The sequence below is a fragment of the Netta rufina genome, assembly GCF_964035555.1.
Source record: "Netta rufina genome assembly, chromosome: 4".
Classification (NCBI taxonomy): Eukaryota; Metazoa; Chordata; class Aves; order Anseriformes; family Anatidae; genus Netta; species Netta rufina.
The window spans coordinates 66,782,087-66,806,330 of NC_140127.1; positions in this window are offsets into that span (position 1 = coordinate 66,782,087).

Sequence of the window (24,244 nt, forward strand, 5' to 3'; positions counted from 1 at the left end):
ATAAAAGAAAAGTTACATTTGGAAAAAAAAAAAATGTATCAAAGAAAGAACAATTTACAAACACCTAGTTTTAGAATAGTAAGTGCACTGCTAAATTGTTTTCAGGGAAAAGCATATTTCTGCTTAATCTTTTTACTGGTGTAATCAGTCTATTTTCAATTTTGTCACTGAAAGGAACAGAGAGAATTTAGCAGAGGAAAATATGTTGTGACAAAGACAGAACTATATAAATTGAAATTGTCTATGTGGTGCTTTGAATGCTTCTTCTGTGTTGTTTTGAGAGTATCTTGTACATGCTGCATAAGAGTCCAAATATTCCCCTAGTGTTTCACAGAAATATTCAAACTCTTTGGAGAAATAAAGAAAAAAAAGTTAATAAAGAAAACAGAGACAGACATGTGGTGAGTCTGTATGCTGAGTAGCGTACCTACTTGTATGTATGCACGTGTGTCTTTGCATGCGTGTTTCTTTGGTAGAGATTATGAGCCATGTAGGAATAGAGTGCTTAATTGAAAAGATAACAAATGATGAAGCAGCTGTTAAGTACGGCACAAAAATTGCTCCAAGCAGTTAAAGCTGATCATCACGATGGAAATAGCTTTTTGACAAGCTTAGCATTCCTGTGACAATAATTAAGAATCAGGTTTCCACCAAAAGGCTTTATAGCCAGAAGGGGTTGTAAATCGATGAGCAACATTTTTATCTTGGAATGAAAATTAATTATTCAGTGTTGAACATGCTTTCTCACCCTTAACTGCCTGTAATGTCTCCTTTATTCTCCATCTTAATTCAATTAATATACTATTGTTAAAGGCATGTTTGTCGGTAGTGATTTATTTTTGTTAAAAATTACCATAAGGAAATATGAAAAAATTGAATGGGTCTTAAATTAAGCCATAGCTCAGATTTTTTTTACTTTTTTTTTTTTTTTTTAATTTTTCTTTTGGCAGAGGATTGTTAGCTGTTAAGTGCTATTTGACAAGGGTGTAGATATGAGCATTTTGTATTGCACCCTTTGAGCTTGCATAAGCTCATAAAGGGATTGAATAATGCATGGAGAAAAAAAAAATATAGTGTAGGATTTTCCAAAGTGCTTTATGTGGCCCTAACTTCTTTCTTCCATTTAAACTAGTCAGAAAACATCTTCAATTTAATTGTAGCAGTTTCAGGACACCTAAAACTTTTGAAAATCTCGTGCTTATTGAGAAGAAATGAAATGTGTTCTTGCCTTGTTGACTATTATATGAAAATGAAGGCATCTATCACAAAGCTGTCATGACACTTATAGAAAAGTGATGCATCTTTGGGGAATTATTCAGACTGTTTTGACAAGCTCTACTATCTGAAAAAGGGGCTGGAAATGTCCTCTTGGCAAGAAACATTAGGCAACATAAGCCTTCACAAGAGCAGCTTTTGTTCCAGTATTGCGATTGATACATGTATTTTCATCTTCACCAATAGCAGAGACAGGAAAAAAAATACTACTGAAACTGGTGTTGTATTTCGTTCAGTACTCAAATATTCTATTATTGCCCAAATCTTCTGTGGGCTTGAGTGGTGCATCTTGATTTTCTGCTAAATGTCTCCTTATTTAAGCTAATACTACACGAAATAACATAAGCATGATAGAAGGAGTAGCTTCCTTGAAGCTCCCCATAGTGGTTTCTCACTCAATGCAAGTTTGGCATGGTACTCTCTCTCTGCAACCTAAAACTTAAAAACAAGTTATTAGAAAGCAAGAGATGTAATTCGTTCAATCCATTTTTATTATCTCATGTGAGTGTGTTCTTGTTATAGCCAAGCACTACTTCAAGAATTACCAAGTACTACTTAAAGAATCTCAATAAATTAGATGAACTGCTCTGCAAAGCCACATAATGCTATATAACCTTGAACTAATGCTGACTATACACGTGTCATATGAAGCTACTGAGGAAGAGCAGAGGCTGAGATACTTCTTGCACTAAAAAAATGCTGCTGTCCTGTTGCCTCATAAAATGTCTCCTCCCAGGAAGGGAACTGTTCACTGGCCCAGTACAGAAGGGAAGAGGTCCACATCCCTTCATTTCTAGAAGCTCACTAACAAGCCTAGCATCAGTCTCTGAGCAACTTACATTTGCAATAAGAAGCACACAGATTTGCAGGGATTCATGATTTTAAAGTCAAAATAGTACATTCATAGCAAACTGATAACTGTGGATGCAGAGTAAAGCTACCATGTTGTGTTCTGAAATTACTGCTGGTGCAGTAATATCCATAAAATATTTTGTTTTCCATACTTCAAACAGTGCATAGTGTCAAACAGCTTAGGAAATCTAACATTTCCTCCCTTTACACTGATTTATTTATTTGCAGGTCAATATGTGTGTCTTTGGCAAACAGAGCTATCACTTGGAATTCAAGAGACCATAGATTCAGGTAATCAAAGACAAATATACACCCTGCACATGGTTCATCTGTGGTCATGTTATAGGGGAGGTGTCACAGAGACTTTGGAAGATATTTCTGTGCTATATGCAATTTTTTGTTTGTAGGAATTAATGGCACAGTTGGAATAATAATCCTAACTATCAGGCCTGGAATGCATCTTTCTATGCTGCCTAAATTTTGAATTTAAAAAACCCATTGTCCTTTCCTATCCTGTTTTCCACCTCATTGATCTCTAACATTTCTTCTACATTGACTATTCTAAACAATTAGCTGAGAAACATTCCTTGCAAATGCCTCACTGGCTGGACACCTTTACTCAATTAGGATAGTGCTTCCTCTTCAATCAACAGGAGTCATTTCAGTTGGACTACCCAGAAGGAAGACACTTTCCAAGATGGGTGAGGCTGCCAGAATCTGACCCTGAGGTAATGCTATTTTGTTAATCAGACATTTCTCTCATTGGGAAGGGAGCAAGGAGAGCATGCATGCGGATGAAAAAATCTTTTACAGAGGCAGAAATGTCAAGACTTGACTTTATGGTTAAGCTGATGAAAATCTTTAACTTCCTTTGCCATCTCACATACTTGTCAATAATGTAGATGAATGGCTTCTGCACTGACTCAATGGTTTTGTTCTTAGTGTCAGACCAGGAAAATAAATAAATAAATAAATAAATAAATAACAGAAATAAAACAACTGAAAAACATCATAAATTCTAGTGGGAAAACAAACAAACAAACAATAAATAAAACAACACAAAGAAACATGCAAAATTCAAATAAAGTGGAAATATCTTTAGGCCAGACTATTAATGCCGCTGCTACTATTTGGTCCAATTGAAGGGAGTAGGAGACTTGCCCAAATTACATATTAGGAGAATATATTTAATACAGCCAGAGCAGAATGTTTCTTGAATATTTTAATAGATATAATAATGTTGCATCACAGATCTGTCCTTGAGTTTTTCTTTCAAGGGAACTGCCCTGGAGTTAGTTGCAAAAAAATCAGTGGTCTGGAAATTACATAATTTAAACATGTTTACCTTGGTTTATGCCAGTGTTTGCAGCTGTTGAAATGAGCAGAAGCTTGTCCTACTGAGGCTAATTCTCCTAAATTAAAAAACACTTCTACTACATGTACCCCCACACACACACATTTAGCCTTTACAGACCAGACTTGGGAATTTGGAATAATTTATAAATACTTCTAAATAAGGAGAGACAAAAATGTTCAGTGGAAGAGCTCTCTACCAAAATAAAAGGGAGGGGGGGGGGGGGAGGAGGAGAGAGGGATGGTGAAGGTGGTTAATTTGACAGCATTTTCAGGAATGCAGTACAATTTTCAGTGGGGAAAAGTGGAAGTTTTTCATTGTCTTTCACTAATACAACATGTCAAAATTAATAACATGATTAAAAATATTTATTTTAAAATAATTAAAAATAAATTCATAGACTGCAATATTTAAATTAAATATCTCAGTGTCTTCACTTATTTAGACTTTTTTTAACAGTCCATTCTGCTTACTTTTTTTTTTTTTTTAATTTTTTTTTTTAAGTTCACTTTGTTTAAATGCTGGAAATTTTAAAAGACAATCACATCAGAAAAATCCAGACTTCCAACTGTTTTCAGTGAACCTACACACAAGTAGACGGAGTTGAAATATAAATATATGTTCCTACACTTCAGACTGATGTTGTAAAAATACGGAACACAGACTAATCTTGTTTTATATTATACAGAAGGTCAAAGCATTCCTGTCTGTTGTTTCATTATTAATGTTACTATTTTTTCACTAAATGACTTTTCTTTTATGCTACATTTGGACAACATGTGAAATTAGGGGCACCATATCCTATTTAAGGAAATGTTATATTTACATAAAATGGCTATGTGTCACCTGGTTTGGTTGAAGTTTACAGGTTTTACAATTGAAGTCCACTGGCTGAGGCGAACAGTTTATCTTTTGTGTATTACCAAAGACAAGGGTGCTAGTGCATGAAAAATAACAGATTATAATGTAATGGGTGATGCTGAATAATACACTAGTGGGATGGGATTGCAACAACAGTAAGCTCCCCTGTACCATTTGGTGCAGCATTTTGGTGCACCTATAGAGGTGATTTTGTGAGAAGGACTGCTTTAAAATGAGAAAAGCCTCCAGGCTTCTAAGACCAAAAAATATACTAAGATGCTTGTATTAGCAGTCTGTGAACAAGGCCACATTGATTTAAAAAGAAAAAAATATGGGGGATTCAACAAAGATTTTTCACTCTAGCTGATGAATCAGAAATCCATAAATGTGGCTTTTCCATATGACAAAGTGATATGCAATATTCACTGTGGTTTCACACAGTTTAGTCAATAAACTTCCATTAACTATGGAGAAACTGTCAAAGTGACCTGCTGCCCTCATTTCTGCAGAATGGCTTGGCCTTAGCTGTCCATATTAATATGAATATTAACCCTTTGGTTTGCTATTTTAATTCTTCATCCATTAGTCTCACATTTCTATATTATCAGCTAGCATTATTGATTTTAAAGTATATGCACAGTCAATTTGCACACATATAATTGCAAAGGTCAGCAGAGGACACTAACTAATATTTCTGTTGGAGGTCCAGAAATTAGTCTTCCTAATGACTTTTATTATCTTTTCTTCTGCTGAAGATTATTTTAATGATGCAAGTGAAAGTAATACTTAATATAACTGAAAGATCACTGGATTTCCTTGACTTTGTAAGGGTTGTTTTGGGAGTTTTTTTTGGCTGCTTGGGTGGGCAGGTGATGGTTTTTTTTTGTTTGTTCGTTTACAAGACATTTCTAAACAGCGGCACTGCAATCCCCAAAACTTCTTAGTCTAGGCTGAAGTTCTCTTGATGTGGTTGCCAGGCATCTCAGCTCTCTGCACCTTATTAGAAGGAAGCAACTGCTAACTGGCACAACTGGAAGAAAAATAAGTCTGAATCTTAGTCCTCACAACCCTGCACATAAATTACATTTAAAGAGGTATAAGTAGCTCCAACAAAAACAACAACAAAAATTTACATGACTGAGATAAACTCCAACATTTTTTCTTTTTCTTTTTCTTTTTCTTTTTCTTTTTTTTTTTTTTTTTTTAGAGAAAAGTCAGAAAGTAGAGATAGATTGTACATTTAACTGAAATACTGAGGTCTATAGTCATACTGTTCCTGGGAAGGAGATGTCACACCTAGATTTTCTGGCTGTTAAGAAACCTTCACCTTAAGTTTCCCCCTTTTATACTCCATTGGTGGAAAATTCTAATATTCCTGGGGTCCAGCATTTCTGTGTAAGGTCTTACACAGAATAAAGAAGAAATTTCTCCCATATTTAATATTTCAGCTTCTAGAGACCTCTATCAATCAGAAAGAGGGTGCAGCGTTATATATTTAGTGGTGTTTCTTGAGACATACATTTCTATTTGGAAACTCCAGAGAAATCACCTAAGTAATAATTATTGCTATTTTTTCCCCTCCTTCTAATTTTTTACATTGATCTTGTTTGTTTTTTTTTCCCCTCTTGTTTTAGAGCTTCTGTTTGTACTGCAATAGACACATAATTCCTCGGTCACTAGTCACTAGCAGGACATGTTATTTACAAGTGTCATGGACTTCCCTAGGAATCAGTCATCCAAGGAAACTTGTTTATTCTCACTATTCCTCTAAGCCGTCTTGGCACCTTCTTTCCAGCTATGGTTCAGCTTCATCTCTAGATCAGACAGAGAAATAATTTTTTTCTTAATTTTTTTTACAGTTCCGTCTCTATTTACATTTAAAGGAGTGGAAGGAAAAAATAATAATAAAAATAATAAAAAAAAGCTGCCATTACATTTAAGATCTGATTCTTCTCTTGAACAGTTGATATCCTAGATGTTCCCATTTTACTGTGATCTGCTCATTATGGCAATGGTAAATTCTGGAGTGGTGCTTTGTGGCACAAAGCCACGGAGATGATGAATTTCTGAAGTGCCCCAGGAACATGACAGAGATGTTTAAATGTGAATTTTCTCCATTTATGAATAATTTGCAGCAGACTTCATGGGAAGCCAACCAGATAGTGCTATTCTCCTGCTTTGTGTTGGTTTGAAGATCTAACAGTTTGTTGTTAGAAAAATAAACATTAATTTTAATTTATTTGGTATGATTTAAAACTTAAGAGTTACACAGCACTACCCCAAATAGTGTTTGAATTTCATTTAAGATCAGGAAACTGCAAGGTTTCTGTCTCTCTGTTGGGATTTCTACTACAAACATATTCCACTGGTCTATTGTTACTATCCTTACAGTACATCCATATCTGATATCTGACACTTCTTGCCATAAAATAGTAACTCTGTAGGGGGAATAGAGTTTTTACTTAAATGCACAATGAACTTACATTACCCTTCAGAAAGTATAAAAGACAGATATTCACTGCAGGGCAATTGAGCAACCTCAGTGGAGCTAAATGTTCAACAACTCATTCCAAAACTTCAAAGTAACATGACCAATTTGCTTTTCCTTGAGAGACCCTCTAGAGTATTTTTTGTTTTCATGTATGATGAAGATTGTCCAGGAGGAAATTGAATAAATACATAACATTTTTCTAGAACTTGTCTTAAAAACACTTCTGTATGTGTCTAGATTTTCACACAAGTTTCATACTCTGTGAGATCTCTTGAGTTACTGGCGTGCATAAGATAAGCTCATACACATGTATTTGCAAGAAGAGGCAGTTTCTCTAGAACAAACCTTCTTTGTGCATAAGCAGGAAAGCGACTGATAGCCCTCCAGTGTGCTTTAGATTTCATACTCCGTTTGTAACAAGAGCTCCATAACACCACCCATAACAACACAAACAACAACACAATCATTTAGTTCTGCAATCTAAGAGGAACAATGGGTATTTCAGCATTCCCAAGGGGGGTTCAAATGACTTATTGATCAATTGATTAATAAATGTCAGTGGTCAGAGGAGAAAGCAGCTCTGCTGCAAAAATAGCTGTCAGAAGAGCCCATAAGTGCATGAGCTATTAGGAGTGAAAAAATTAATCTGACAGAAGAATACAGCAGTGATTGTTTTACATTAAATGTTAGAGAATGCATGATCTGTGTTTCCAAAACTTGTCAGGTATAATAATTAGATATAGAAACTTTATTTCTGGAATGAAGATGTTTATACACATATTTTGATAAGCCACATATGAAAGTTTGGAATAGATTAACATTTCATGAAATAGTAGCTTTGAGTTATTTCTACTGAAAGTTAGCAACTGATGCTCACATTAATCATGGTTAAGAATTACTTAGGTTTTAATTAATTTAATTAATAATGCTGAATACTTTTCTTAGTTAACTTTTGAATTCCAAGGTTACTTTTGACACAGGTAAATCCAGCCTGTATATTTTTTCCAAGTTTAATTTTTACTGCTTTCTCCTATAGGTTTCATCAAAATTAAGTTGTGATGTGGAGTATTCATTCCTGAAACACTTGCTCATGTTTATTATTAGATTTTCAGATAAGGGGTATCATTATCATATTTAAGATTCATTTGACAGAAGGTATTCACATGTGTTGGAAAGGTTGTCTTTGTAGCAGTATTGTAGTAAAGAACATGGAAGTGACTGGAAGGCAGATGCTTATTTATATTAAATATCCTTACTCACCTGAGCTGTAAGTAACTCTATACAATCCCTTTATTTCCAGCTTAGTGTTATATGTGTAATGTGTAATGATTGCTCATGTAAATTTACAAGCTTGTTCTTACGTATATCTGAATCTCCCACTAATCTCATATATTGAGATTTCATTTGAAGACTCCTGCAGTGACAATACCCCTTTCTACACTTACAGTTACTCTTATTCCTTTTCTACAGTCACTACATTTACAGTAGCTCTAACAGACAGATACAAGGTGATGAGGGATACGGCTGACTTCCAGCACAGGTGTGGGAATGCCACATGATTAAATGGTTTATTCAAGGTCACACAGGAAAACTGACAATCAGGATTTGAACTGATTCTCCACAGTTGCCAGTCATCTCGTGTCACTGCTCTAGTCACAAAACCATCACACTGCTGCACTGATAAAGCATCTATTTAGCCCATGAAGAAAGATACAGCCATTACGACATTTGAACTATCATCATAGTAGAAATAAGATCTCTGTCTTAATTTCCCAGATGTCTTACAAGTGCATAATCAAGATCCTAATCACAGTATTGATAAGAAAGTCTTGTTTTTGTTTGTTTGTTTGTTTGTTTTTTATGTTGTAGACTGAATGTAATACCATGGTATTCCCTATTTAAATTATTAGTTAATAAAATAATTTAGTTCTCCATCTGGCTTCACTAATATTCACTAATATATTTATGCACAAAAGGGATAAAGGAATTTGGTTCCAACCTTTGTTTAAATTGCTTGGTATCTCAGAAATCTGAGCAGCATGTCCCAGACCCCAGCTAAGCAATGTGATACTTTTTGAACATATTTACCTAATGTCAACAGTTATCCTCTAACCTGTACAGCAGTTCCCATATTTTAACAAAAATTAGTTCTTTTCTTTCAACACTTTCTTGGAGATGGCCTTTAAAGTATCCTTGGATCCCAAACAGATAAATAAAGCTTGGAAACAAGATGAGCATCATCTTGGTTGCAGACTAATTTGCTGTTGTCCAAATGAGAAATATGCTTTCCTTGCTGGATTTACAAAAGTCATTCTGAAAAAAACAGTCATTTTAATTAGCCTGGTGTAAGGTGACCAGATGTTTTTGTTTGATCACAGTGCCTTTTATAACTAAGTATCTTGCTGACATTGTCCCAAGCAGAGCATCCAGGAAGCTGAAATAAAACATATGATTTTTTAGAAATGCAGTCTGTGTTCATTTGCATGTACACGATTATTTTGCATCTATGTAAATTTAGAACTAAAGCAGAAATATGTACACCAAACAAGGATATAACATTTGGTCAAGATCGTCCAAACTGCATAAAAAAGCTATAACTTGTTACAGTGCATAGGAGCATTATGACTATGGCATAATATCCCTAGTCATTATAGCAGGGGAGTTGGAACTAGATCTATCATGTCCCTTCCAACCTGATCCATTCTATGATATGATATGAAATAGTGAAGTTAGAGGTAGTTTAGTTATGGATGAAAGTGCCACTATTATGCCCTGTCCCATTAGCTTTTGTCTCTTGACAGAAAGGAAAATGGAGAATGATTCCTACTCTAAACAAATTCCAAGATAGCCAGAGGGGAAAAAAAAAAATGACAGCACAGAGCAGTGGTGTTTTATGGCTAAGTACACATTTAAATACTATCTCAGCTACAAATAAATAATAATAATAGTAATAGTAATAGTAATAGTAATAATAAAGTATTAATATTTTCAGTAATGACTTTCACAGTTTTCTTATTTGCACTTCTGTGGTTTTGAATCAAGCTTTGTAGTTAGCAAATAATCTACACCAAAAACAAGATACAACAAGATTAAAATAAAATAAAATAAAATAAAATAAAATAAAATAAAATAAAATAAAATAATACAGAATATTCTGTTTAATTGTTGCATGAACAGCTTTAAAATATTTAATTATTACTTTAACTTTTCTGTGAAAACTGGAATTTCAGATGTTAATTATTCATAAGTTTATTTTATGGAGATGTTGATTTTATATACAGCAAACAATTTTCTCTTCTGTCTGATCTCCTTCTCCCACCACTCCAAAAGAAAGAAAATCTAAATCAGGAGAGTGACCAAGCTTGGCAGAATTTCCTTCATACTGTCTTGGAACACAAACGGGCCACTACTGGCCTAGCAAGATGAGAATCCACTCTCAGCCCAAGTCTCTCTGCACCTGAAAGGGTAATATATAACAGAAAGAAGGCAAGTATAATGTGAAGGTTTTCTTTTTTTTTTTCCAATTAATTTTTAATAAATAAAAAAATAATAATAATTTACTTTTTAATTTAAGAATAAAATTAATTTGCTCAGTTCTTTTTCTATATTGAGCCAGAGTTACAAGTAACTACTTAGTTTATTGCATGGCTTAGTATTGGGCTGTGCATATCACTTCAAAAGCTTTTATGTTATTATTTATGAGATTACTTTAAAAATTGTGCACGAGAGATTGCATACAACAACCTATTCTCAATCTACATGCCAAAGAATGTTGATGGAATGTGCCTAACATTTAAAATATGTCTTTAGAAATGTCTTAAATGTCTTTAAATATCTTTAAAATATATATATTTTACAAAAAGTATGCTTACATTATTTTAAAAAATTTTCCTGGGATTTTTAAAAGAATTTCCCATGATTGCCTCTTTTCTAGGCAACATTAGATGTGGAAGCAATTTTTGTAGCTATTAAAACCATGTTCTAGATATGTAGCGGGGTAGATCAGCGCAGCACAAAGGAAAGAACCAGTTGACACACAGGAGTATCTAAATTCAAACAGAAGATAAAGTAGTGTTGTAATTTCCTAAATCATATTAATTATTCCAACAGCAGGTCTGATTAAACAGTTCAGCACTGATAATGTTCATTACAAACATTGGAGCATTATCCAGAATATCTTACTGTAAGTTATTTGTGGAAGAATTTCAGTGCAAAACCTAAACTTTAAAAATGTGATTTAGAAATAAATGTTTGATCCACTTGCCTTGTGTTTTCATCCTTCAAACTTTTAACATACTCTATGTGTTCCAGTAATCATAGTTAGGATCATCCTGGAGACATATATTATTGTTGCTGATTTATGGATAAATTTTAGAATGGGAAAATAATGGGTAGTAGGCCATTAAGCACTGCATATTCTTAAACTGAGATTCCATTATTAGTTCACTTTAGAGGAAGAGTGTTTTTCTTTACTTCAGCTCTCCCAGTTCAGATTCCCAGTTCAGTTTCTGAGAAACTGATAACACATTTTCTCATATATTTTCTGCTTCCTTATCAGTTTTCAGATGAGTGCTAGGGTTCATAAAACACCACTATTTGCAAAGATTTTCATAAATTCCTGACCATAGTCCAAACATACCTGGTGAATATATAGATCTGAAAAAAATCTATGTGATCCAAAACGTTCATCCTTTTATTTTTGATTTTGATCTTTTTAAAATAAATTCTAGTTATATATTTTGTTAGTTGACTGTACATTAACTGTAGCTATTCCTAATGAAAATTACTTCCAATTATCTGGCATCCAATGAACTCTCAGTCCTTTATTTAGCTTTCTCAAGAACTTTATACATTTTCATAAACTTTTACAAAATGATATGAAAACTTTCCAATTCTGAACCAAATCATGTAGTCAGTGTGTTTCTTTTTATGTGAACACTCTGTAACAATTCTTAGAAAAATCTATGTTGTCTGTCTTTACATATAAATATGCATACATATATATAAATATCCATTTCTAAAGGTATTATATAGTTTCATCCATAGAGGTAAATAAATACATTAAAGAAAAGATCTGATTAATGTCACCTATTCAAAGACCTTGAGGTAGTTTTTTTGCTTATAACTTGAACAGTTTTCAATGCCTAAAGCCAAGATTTTCCATATCAGATGTCATCAGAAGCATGAATATTGGAAGAAAAAATTTGAACCAAAATAGTTCAGACTCTGAGAAATAAGCTAAGGGAAATATATATCAGCAAAATGAACATTTGCTCTTCTTCAATAAATTTGAGTAACATTTTATTTGAAGAGGTTTAACACCTGCTTTGTAATATCATATTCAGATTTGTGAAATGGTTGTATATGTATAAGAAGTTCTTTCTGAGTTTTACCATATTTTTATCTTACCTAAGAAAAATTAAAACAATTACAATGAAAATAAATATTACATTAAAAAAAAAAAAAAAAAAAAAAAAACACTGAAACTAGAGTGGTACATATTTTCTTAGTGTAGAGAACAGTAAACAAAAACATCCTGCATCATGAAGTTTCATCCCTACTACTAAAGAAAATTACAAAATACAGATAATAAATGCAAGAAGTTGTACACTGAAATGAATAAGTCTCTTGGCCACAGTTCTTCTACTGGAGGGAGACCATAGAATGTCATTCCTTGAGGACTTAGAAACATTCTCCTATTTCCTCTTTGAATGTACTAGCAGACAATATACCCATTTCTTCTTGTGAGAAGACTGTTCTTTAGTTGTTCCTCTATCCCTCTTTTTCCGTATTTGCACAGAAGCACATCTCTTCTCAACCTTCATTTCACGATGTGAAACATGTTAAGCAGTTTTCCCCTGATTGCCTTGGTAGTCCCTCACGTGAACATGATCCAAAGGAACAGAGTTAGCTATGCACAATAAGCCAGATGAATAATTCAAACTACTTTGAAAAATGGCTATAAAATGTCCTTGGTTTTGCTAGAAACTTCTTTCCTAATATTATGTTTAGCCTTTCCTTAGAACATCCTGCTGTTTGTCACTCTCCTGGTCAGGTAATGAAGAAGAATATTCCTCCACATATGCTATTTCCAGCTGATAAATCCCTATCAGATAGAGAAATCAACTACATACATCCTTAAAACTACTCGCTATTATGTTCTTTAAAATGTCTTCCAAAATCTTTACTGTTTGAGATTACACAAAAATTGCCCTTTCGTACTTCTTTATGTTTGTGCATTTCCAGTTAACCCATTTAATAGATTCAGTTACTAGTTACAGTCCTTCATACTGGACCTGTAATTTAATATTCCAGTCCTTACTATATTCTGAAATGCAGGTTGTTTCCTTCTAGATAGGTATGTTTACTGAGTTTTGTTTATAATGCAAACAAAATAATTTCCACCTCTATTCATCCATTCCAATTATCCATTAACATATCCTTTACACTCAGCATTATCTTTATTAAAATCTGAGAGACAATATTAATCTAGTTCCAGAACAACTTTGGCACAAATTACTAATGTGCATAAGAACATTTGGACAAGGATGAATTCAGTTCTGAAAGAAGACAATTTGACTTATTGCACATTAAAACTGTGTAAAAATATTTAGTTTTTCAGATCTTTCCAAGTGGAATTAAGGGGTTTTATACTAATATGAGAAACATATTAGGGAGATTTGATTCCAGAAGTCCAATACAGATCTTGAGGAACAACAGAGGAAGTTAAAAAGAAAGAAAACTAGCATCAGGCTGGTCTGGATGTCATCAGTTTTGATTTTGGCATTAAGTTGACTACCCACATCCAAAAACATCAACATTTGAAAGTATTATTCAACCCAGATTGGTGGAGCATCTGTTCCCAAATCGGTGTAATTTCCATCAACTTCTGCCAAGATACTGTTCATCTTGAATTGCCCAATCACCACTTCTGGTTTTCAACCAAAATACCTAAACCTCAGTCCTGTTGGTTTTCCAGACAACAGAGAATTCACCATTTCCTTCAATTTGTAAGTGGTACAGGTGCATTTTCTTGTACCACCCTTAACTGAATACTATAAGATAATTGACATCATCAATGATTCTTAAATTGCCTTTCTTCATTTGTAGATATCCAGGCTTTGCAAAATACAGTACCAATTTAAGCAGAGCTATAAAAAAGCTCTACAGGAAAAAAAGAAAAAAAAGTCCCTCTCCACTATACTCTGAGTCACTACTCATGGACCTGAAGCCGTATCTGGAGGGGCTCCAGAGCAGTCCCAAATGGATAAATGGATACAGGAAATGTTGACAAGATACTTGAGCTTCTCTCTTACATTTTTGAGCTTCTCTCTTACATTTAGGTGTCTATCTGTAGCTAGTGTTGAAAGCCATGGGGCTTAGGCCATAAACTCATCTTGATTAAAAACAGTATTGATTTATGTGCAAATAAATATGCTGGCACTGAGGGAATGTACCCAGGAAGTAGACTGGGATGTTTTAATAAGTTACTAGTCTAAACTAGCATTCTGGTGCCCAGATGCCTATCCCAGGACTTCTTTAAATTTATTGGCATTCATTAAGTAAAGCAAAGGCACATGAACAACCTCCTCTTTGTTGATAGATTTGCTAATGTTAAGTAAGATCTACAGAATACTTCACAAGCAATGACCTACTGTTGCTGGTTATCTAAGGGAGGATTTTCTCCTTATTTAGCTTACTATAGCAGGGACTTTAACTGCTCAATTTCTAAATCCCCTGGGGAAAAAAAAAAAAAAAAAAAAAAAAAAAAAAAGCACAGTTCTTGACCATATCAGCCATATATCAAAACTATTCAGATATAGTTGAGGGTCATGAAACACATGCCCTATAGTGTTTGTCTCTCCTCAGAGAGACAGGAGAAGAGGATCTTACATTGCCAGTGTACAATCCAGCTGAGCTGAGGTACCATTGTGTCTCATGACAGCCTGGTCAGGGATACCAGTTATTCAGGAAAGACTTGATAGCACTACCCATTGGTCATGCTGGGGTTGTGTGTTCACCATCAGGAATGCAATGTCTATCTCCCTAACCCTTATGGAGAAAAGATTCCACAATTATGTGAAAACATGGAGGACAGAGGTAAAAACATAGTGGCTTCCGGAGCTGATTTTGCCTGTGTCACATGATATATTCTGGCACTAGAGTTGTTGCAAACTGTTTGAACATTGCAAACAGTTCAAGACACAACCTGGCTACCCTGATGTAGTTTATCAGCAAAATTGTCAGTTATTACTCATGTCAGCAATAACAACATAAGACAGACAAGTCTTCAATAATACATAACAATCATCCATAATTTAAATGAGGCCATCTACAAAACAATACTGCTAAGTCCCATACACAGGTGAACTGACAAAGGAAGATACCACAGTAATTCATTATGATCTGCCAGGAATTGTTGGCTCAGTAACCAGCATGAACATCCACTAACACATCCATAAAGCGTGTCTGGCTGTAACACATCCTTTTGTTTGAAGGAAGAGTTGCTCATGCTGTAGAACTGCCTTCACACATTGGGAAAACTACAAAGCTTCTCAGATTCTCAGCTGTATACATAAAATCAGAACTTGGCCTGCTAAGATTGCTTTCAAGTCTCAGTCTGCAAGAACAAGCATGTTTGAAACACTGGAAAACTAAGCTTTGAGATAAAATCGTATTGGTTTTATATTTGTGACTAAAGTAAACAGATATATTCAATGTATAAATCAAGATACAAGTGACTAATGGACCACTAAGACCATTATGAAAGATGATGGGAAGAAATGTTCCCAGCCTATCAGCTACCTAATGAAAGGTAGATGTTTTCTGCATGTGTCACTGAAAAAGAAGTATTTTCAGGAAGGTTAATTTAAAGACAGTAACTTGATACATATTTTACAGAAGAAGCTTGGATTCTGAAAGAGGTTCAATTTCATATATGTTTGCCAACACATTCTATTCCATCAGAATTGCGAAATACTTACAGGTAATTTGAAATGTATGTCACAGAAGAAAGGAAGGGAACATGGAAGGGAAGAAGTGATTTCTAATCCTGGAAGTATTTGAAGTATCTGAAGGTTTTTTGTTTGTTTGTTTGTTTGTTTGTTTTGTTTTGTTTTGTTTTCTAAAGGTAAAATAATAACTGTCCATAAGCAATACATCATCTTTTGTGACTAATCAGCAAATTCAGCTGACACATAAATTGACAAGAAATGTCATCAAAGTAAATTAACATTTTCAACCCATTAGAAAACAGCACCAGTTTCATGTTACAACTGAAAGAATGGCTCCCTTTTGGAAAGTCATTCACTATCATGCTATAGACAATGACCCCTGTCAGAAGATTTAACAAAGTTCACAGGTCAATGCAGTGGGAGGATCTCTGCTGTCCTGACTCTTAGTAATAGTCTAATCATGCAGAAAAAGTTTTAAGTGTTGATAATTTAGTGAATGAAATTCATGCCTTTTGACCCTGAATGAAGAGACAAGGGAGACTCATCTTGTCTTCAATTAAGTTTAAAGCTATTTTTAAACACCTTGTCTGAGCCAACAGTCACAGAATCCTAATATTTTTGATGCAGTTTTTAAAGTTGTATCATAAATTAAATCTGCAGATACCGAGTGTTGGGAAAACTCTTTCACACAACAGCCGTGAAATCCTGATCCTGCCGAAATCAATGGGAGTGCTGCCATTTCTTCAACAGAGTCTGGACAGAAGCCATATTGTTTAACGTCTCTGAGCGCTGTCTTGGCTATACTACCCACATGCTGTTCCCAATGGGATCACTGGTAGAAAAAAAAAAAAAAAAAAAGTACTACGTAAATGCTTAATATTGCAGCTGAAGAAGCAACAATATCACAATCTGAAGGAAATACCTGTCTTCAGTTAGGAAATTTCTAAATTGCAGAAAATATTTCTTTACATTAAATTGATCAGTAAATGGCATGCAGCTCGTCAGCACAGAAACTGTTGTCAGCTTGTGTTGAGATGGTTCATGGATGTTTGATAGCACGTTAAAGGTAAGGAGCCACATGGGTTATCAGTGTGTCTGTATAGTAGAAAACTGTAAAACTAATTGATCTACACGTGAACTGCATGTATCAGAATTGGGCACAGAAACTGACATCCTGAAAATATAAGGTAAAGATACCCTAAAACTAGAGAGCACCTATCTGAAATTTAGGTTAAAACAATATAGTTAATGTTGTCCACATACTTTTTTGTGTGTGTAGTGAGATGAATGGGTTATATTGTATCTTCGCATAGGAAGAATTAAATTATCTGAAAACTTTCAAAATCAGCCAAAACTTAGTAGGCTTGAGAAATCCTGTGCTGCATCAGTGAACACTTCATTTTCACCAGTATGTGAAGTGTTTAATCATGAGTGTACGGGAGTTACCATACTGTGGTGTTGCATTTCATGACACAAGTCCCAGTGCAAAAAGCACTGGCAGAAATTCAGAGCTATTTCTTTTTTTCAGTTTAGGTTGGAAAAGAACTTCGAGATCAAGTTCAATCATCAACCTGACCTACTGTTTCCCATCACTAAACCATGTCCCTTAGTGTCACATTTAGGTCCTAACACTGTAAAGTCATAACCAAGGTTTTTGCAGACTTCAGTCCGCTTTGGTCTACTGGAGCTGCTAGGAGAAGTGCTGTGTCCTTGAAACACTGTAGCAAGGCCATAGCATGGTGGAAAGAGAGGAATTGAATAGTGTCCCAGCTATGTTGCCTATAAGCCTGCAAGTAAAAGGAGACAACTAGAAGGCAACAAGGACCAGAATATCTCTTTAAGACTTTTCCCACAGCTTGGACAAACTTGGGCCTGAAAAAATTATCTTTGTGATTGATCTTGTTTGGCTCTTAGGGATGTTTTAACTCCATTAAGTGTTTGTATGCTAACTGGTTTACTCCACATGCATGTGCAGAACAGGAGCTCTGCCAGAATGGTGATTTTGTAAGTAAGAGTACACTAAGTATTCTTAGTATACTCAAAGTCTTCCTCACATGCTTTTTTTAAACACCTCCCCAAATTCAGTGGGACCACGTATCTATGCTAAAATAAATAGTTATGACAAGTGTTTGCAGAACAGAGCCTAAAGGTATAAGAACTTATACTGGAAATAGCTGTGACATAAATTGTTTATATTTTGCCTTTAGCTAGCACATCTCTACTGTCATTATTTTTTCATATTAACATTATACCAGTGAAGACTTAAGATAGCATACCTATTAATTATATTACACTACTCTGTAGTTCTGAGTATGGCCCAAATTTACCCTGCTAGAAGTCATAGCCCTCCAGATACCACTAGCAGTCTGCCTCGCCTGCCCATTGTCACCATGTGCAGTGACCCTCCTGCCTCCAGACTTTGGAGAGCAATGAGGTCCAGTTCGTAATGTTCTCCCACTGAGACCAGCAAGCCTCCCTTAGCCAAAGCCTAGCCACATGTTAGCTGTTAGTTCAGACTGCTTATAAATAACATGTTAAGAACTGTAACGTTATTCATGGGCTAGGCATCCTGCTTTCCACTTTGATAGGACCATGTTTTTGTTTTCAGAGGATTCCTTAAAAACATGTTGGGATCTATCTGCTGAGCCAAACTAAATGAAGCCCACAGTGTGTGTGTGTGTGTGTGTGTGCCTGACACAGACAGCAGCAGCTTAAAGATCCAATCTGGCACACCCTGTTCAGATAATTTTCCCCTTGAAGTCTGTCTCCTCTTTGTATCCCATTCTCTTTATTTCTTGCACAGAAAATATCTCTTCCTGACTTGGTTTCCTACAGGTGAAATTAATTAGAAGTGGCTGTTGGAGAAACTCTGAGAGCAATGTTATAGACTGAAAAAGCCAGAATTTAAAGGGCCCCAAATTTGATGCCCTGGTTTTCCAGAGAACTAACATGGGCACACCTCATCTTGCCCCATAAAAGTTGTGGGGTGGAAAGGGCCACATTGGAAGAGACCGTGCTCTCTTTCAGCTCCTCAGGGCACATCTTAGGGGATATGGCATGCTCTGCAGCAGTGTCCTGAGCTTGACCAGAGGATTACAGCCAGTGTCTACGCACTTTCATCTGTTTCCCAAGCAATGCCTCCAGAGCATAAGGGTGAGAAGTTTCGAGAGACACCCCTAGCTGTGGGGAATTCACTGCCTTCAGACAGCATAAGGCTGACTGGTGATTATATGCATCACATCAAAGGCCTCCATGGGATTGTTTCCAAAGCCTTTCTTTGAGAGTCAACTGGGCTACAGCAGACACCATGCACAGGCATTAATCCCTGAAAAACTGCAGATGTGTGATTCCTTCACCAAAATTTCCCAGTGGGCTGTATCGCCCTGGGAAGATGCACTGCCACCTGATACACTTATTTCTGCATCATACTTTGGAGGAGAGAATTTGGCTACAGACATTTCTTGGGGGCTTGAAACACCTTTGTCCCAAAACCTGCCAGCAAGAAACCATGACCAGGGGAGCTCCTCTTGATGTTGCCTGTTGCACTTTCAGACACCTATTTTGGATTCCTCAGAGCAGAGTTCCTATGTCAAGAAGCAGTGAGCACCCCTGGTTCGTTACAATTAAGATGCTCAATAACACATTACCTGCCTCCATTCCTCCCAGGAAGCACCTTGCCCCAAGTCCCTCTACTTCTGCAGAAAAGCAGGCACCCACGAGTTGAGAGAAATGAACAGCTCATTTGAGAGTGAGCACTGCTCAGAAATGGGTCACCAGCCACACCTTGCTTACACTGGGCCAAATAGGAGCGGTATCCCCCCACCAAATTTTTATCAAGAATAACCCCTCTCTTGCTGGTGAGATTCTCCTCTCCCTGAATAAATCAGACCTTTAGCAAAGGCCTCTTCAGCAAAAGTTAAGAAATGTACCCTGACCTTTAGGCTCCTCCTTGGGCTTTGTCATTAGCCGGTAACAAGCAACTCATTAAGAAATACTCTGTATTTTTTCTGTAGGTTCTTGTCTTGGCACTTGTAAGATTACAGTATGTGACAGAATAGATGGGCGTTAGCCTTTTCAGCCTGACAGCTACGTGTACAGATTGCTGCTTGAGCCACAGGGCATCTTCCGAAAGAAATCATCCTCTCAGAGCATGATAGATGGACAGAAACTTGAAACATCTGTGCAGGCTATAAAAATCCCATATTAGGAGCCAGTTCAGTGCAATGAAGCACAGTGTCCATGAGACAGTGATTTATGGGGGCTGCCCTCTACATGCTGCTCTGTCACTGTAAGCCTGGGTTCAGCAGTTCTTCTCCACACTTATTTGTTTCTTTCCATCAGTATGACTGAGACAGACTGGAAACTGAAAGTGGAAGTTTATTCTGTCCTTTGCTGTAGCCCAGGCAAATTCAATACTCCCACTGATTTCAAAGGAGACTTTCCTTCTAGTGACCAGGCTTCCATACAGTATATTTATTATTAAAAAATAATAATTAGTCACAGCTGTGGGAGCTTAAGAGATGTCTGCTATGTAGATTTCTACTGCCCTTCCATATTTTTAGCTCTTTAAAATATGTTTGCCATCTGTTCCTGCCACAGTATTAAAACAATCACAGTGATTCTTCACACACAAGCCTAAGGATGGAAGTTGAATGGAGCCCACTAGATCACAAGTGACATGATGCCGAGTACAGTGAATATAATGAGTGTGTGGCCAGATTTTTAAAGAGCGCTATTTGTAACTCCCTTCCCTCCAGTGCTAAGGGTCATTTATCTACATGTGTCAGTACAAAAGATGTGCCTCTAAGAACCAGGCTCAGAATGCAAACAGTTGAACTGGTGAAAAAGCCTGAAGTTCATGGCTGAATATTACCCTATTACACACATCTCAACTACTAACTAGTCAATAGGCGAAAACGTGGAAAACAGATCAGAAGCAGAGGATGTGTATTATGGCAATGTAGGGACCAACTTGTTTCCTAAGAGGAATTTTTCCTTCCCCCCAGTAGATAACAGCTGATAGCTCATTAGGTCCTTGCCAAAAAAACTGCACTGAGCTAATATTGATGAAGTGGCTTTCTGTCTCCTCCAAGCAAAATACCATGCTTCTGGCCAAAATATTTGTTATTACTCAAAGAGAAGGTTCTCAATTTCCTTTTGATTTTTAACATACAGGCAATCATCTACTTCCATTTTTTAATTGCACTCATTTCTCATTTTGCTGGAAAACTGGTTCTCAGATGGATCCTTAAGGATCCCTCAATGATGACAAACAATAACATTGAAGTGAAAGCTGATGACCTCTTTCCATTATCTAAACAATATGCAATTTTCTCTGGGTTGTGTTTTTTGTTTGTTTGTTTGTTTTGTTTTGTTTATTTGTTTCAACCACCACTTGGTTCAACTACATTTTCAGGTAGGTCAACAACACAGAACAAACTTGCTGGACACAGAGAGAATTACTTCTAGTCTTTAACCCTGTTTTCTTCTCAGAGCCACATATTAACATTTCTAACCATATTATCTGCCTATATTATAAAACATCTTCAACTTCCTCTTGTAGGCTGTATGATGAAGCATGCAATCATGCAGTTCTGGGCACAATACAAAGAATTCCTCCCTAATTTCTTATCAATATAAATGTAGAATGATGACAAACACAACAGTGAAGTTTCATTGCAGGAACTAGACAAAGATGAGAATCAGACTCAAAATTAAGGTATTTCATGCCAAAAACTATTCTTTCCAGTCAGTTTTGCTGTTCCAAGAGGTGATAATCTCTAAAAGATTCAGAGGTTGCTCTGTGTTGTTCCTCACACTGTGCACAAATGTTTTATACAAACATACTAGAACTATGAGAAACAGACTTGTTATTTGTCTGGCACTTTAATATCTACTCACACATACCTCACACCACAGGAACATAGAAATATCGCATCTTACCATAACAATATATCTACCACAACAACCAAAGTACTCATGGCCCAGTTCCATCTCTGCTAAGGTCTGTGAAAAAGCCTTTGTAAACAAGGCTGCTAGGTTTTAACACTGAGGACCAGGGGACTTGGTTATGACTCCAAGGCCTAGCTCCTCAGTTGATACTGACAGAATTACAGAACATTAACCAGGTCAGTAGATTTTAACAGAACAACATCATTTCCAATAACATTTTTTCTCTAGTCTTAATTCAGATACTTTTTTTGAACCTTACTTATTACAGTCACACAATATGAAATTTTATTTTATTCTATTTTTTTTTTCTATTTTATTTTATTCTATTTTTTTTTCTATTTTATTTTTATAACACATGATTTATTTGACATTTTATCAATCACCTTGTACACATTGTGGAAAAAACTCTAAAGGGCAATTCCGTGTGCTTGAATCTTTGCAGATGCCCATCTCCTATTTGGAGATACCTTGAACATGACCCCATACTTTAACCAGCCCTTCCCAGATATTTAAACTACTCTGAAACTGCACTGAAATCATACGGACCATGGATATAAAAGGCCTCTGGAAAGTTTCTTGAGGAGAAACACTAGATCCCAATCATCTCCTTAGATGTAAAGTCTGAAGAATGTAAAAGTACCGGGCAAATCTACTGCACAGACTGCACTCTGTGCTATCATGGAGTCCTAACCACCCAGCAGTGCACTCAGCTTGTTCCACAAATAAATTTTCCCTTTATATGTATATACATATATACATACATAAAGAAGGAAAAAAAAAAAAAAGTTGTTCACAAATTATTTCCTAATTTGCATCCTCAGAGTTGCATGTTTAAAATAAAAATATTTTTTAAATGGTAATGTCAGCTTTCATGTCTTCCAGAAGTCACAAGAGTTATCCCAAGATTGTGTAAACTGGCAGAACATACACTCTTCATTTTACCATCTCACTCACAACACAAAGTTTTCAGCTCTTATTCCCACTCCAAGTCACTACCCAGATCTTGATCATCTTGTTGATGTTTTCTGAGAAGATGATTCTTGAGAAGACAACTTGTTTGAGTTTTACATTTTGCTGAATGATCCAGGCTCAGCAATGGGGCAGCTGTCTCTTTTTAAGACTTTTGTTAGAGGTCTTTTCTTCATGGTCAACAGAAAGGAAGTATGAGCACACATAGTGTGCAATCACATCATTATTTCAGTACTCCCCTGTATATGAGAATTGTAGCTGCTTGTTTTTCTAGCATGCTTTATTTGTTAATATGGACTCAAATTTGCAATTCATCATTTTGTGTTGTGTTGTGTTGTGTCGTGTTTTGTTTTGTTTTGTTTTGTTTTTTTCCCCAGGCACTTTCTATTATCTTCTCCAGATTTTTAACTATAATTTTTACTCCTTGTGCAAAACATCACTACATAGAAATGAAGAGTTATCCATTCAGGTTAAAAAAAAAAAAAAAAATAGAGAGAGAGAGGGAGAGAGAGAAGGGTAAAAACTTACAACAGAAATGGAGCCTAGTTTCACAGCTGTATGTGGTTTGTATGAATCTCAAAGACATTTGCCTGCAAAATATCACTACTGAATCCCCCCAATAAGATACACATAATTTGATTTATTCTTTCAATGTCAGACCACTTGTTGAGTGCTATTTTTAGTTGAACCTCAAGTCTAGAGTCTCATCTGTCCAGGAAGACCTTTACATATGTGCAGTGACTTAAGTCTTACTGAAATCAATGGTATCAAATAAAGGCTTGATTGCTATTGGATATCCCTTGATAAATTTTGTATTTTTGCAGAGAACAGTCTCTTGCAAATCTTCCCTATGCACTTTTATTCTTTACAGAATGATGCAGCACACCTAGGGGTAAAATTAATATTTTCACTAGTATGTGAAGATCTGGTTCTTGTTTTTGTCATTACTGTGTTAAATGTTTTTAAAATGCATACTCATAGCAATGACTTATTGCTGTAAAGTCATCCTCTTACTTACCATCCCCCTTAAAGAGTAGCAGTGAGTACAAAATCTGCTCTCTGTTACAAAGATACAACTTTTACCTAGACAGCTCACCCAGCGGAAGCATCTGGTTGCTGCCTGCACTAAATTTCATTTTACAGTCCAGGTGCATGATAATTAATAAATCAAATCTTCACTAAATCTTTCAGTTGATTTTTCATCTTTTTCTGAAAATTAAGCTGTTTAAGCCTGAAGTTCATTCAAGCCTTTCAAATGGAGAACTTGTCATTTCTACTTCATACTCCAGCGGGTTTTTAATCAGCCATGAATAGCAGCAAGGAGCCAGAGCTGGAAGCATACTTTGTGCACAACATCCGCTGCTCATTTTTTGATGGGCTCTTCTACAGATGCTCCAGAAATAACTGCCCAGAGTTGCATTAGAGGTAGCAGATTTATAAGCGTGGTAGTGCTCTCCCTTCTGCTGAAGGAAACAGTTCTGGCTTGAGGCTGCTTAGCAAGATCAGTTAAAAAGAGGATTGGTAACAGCAGGAGTT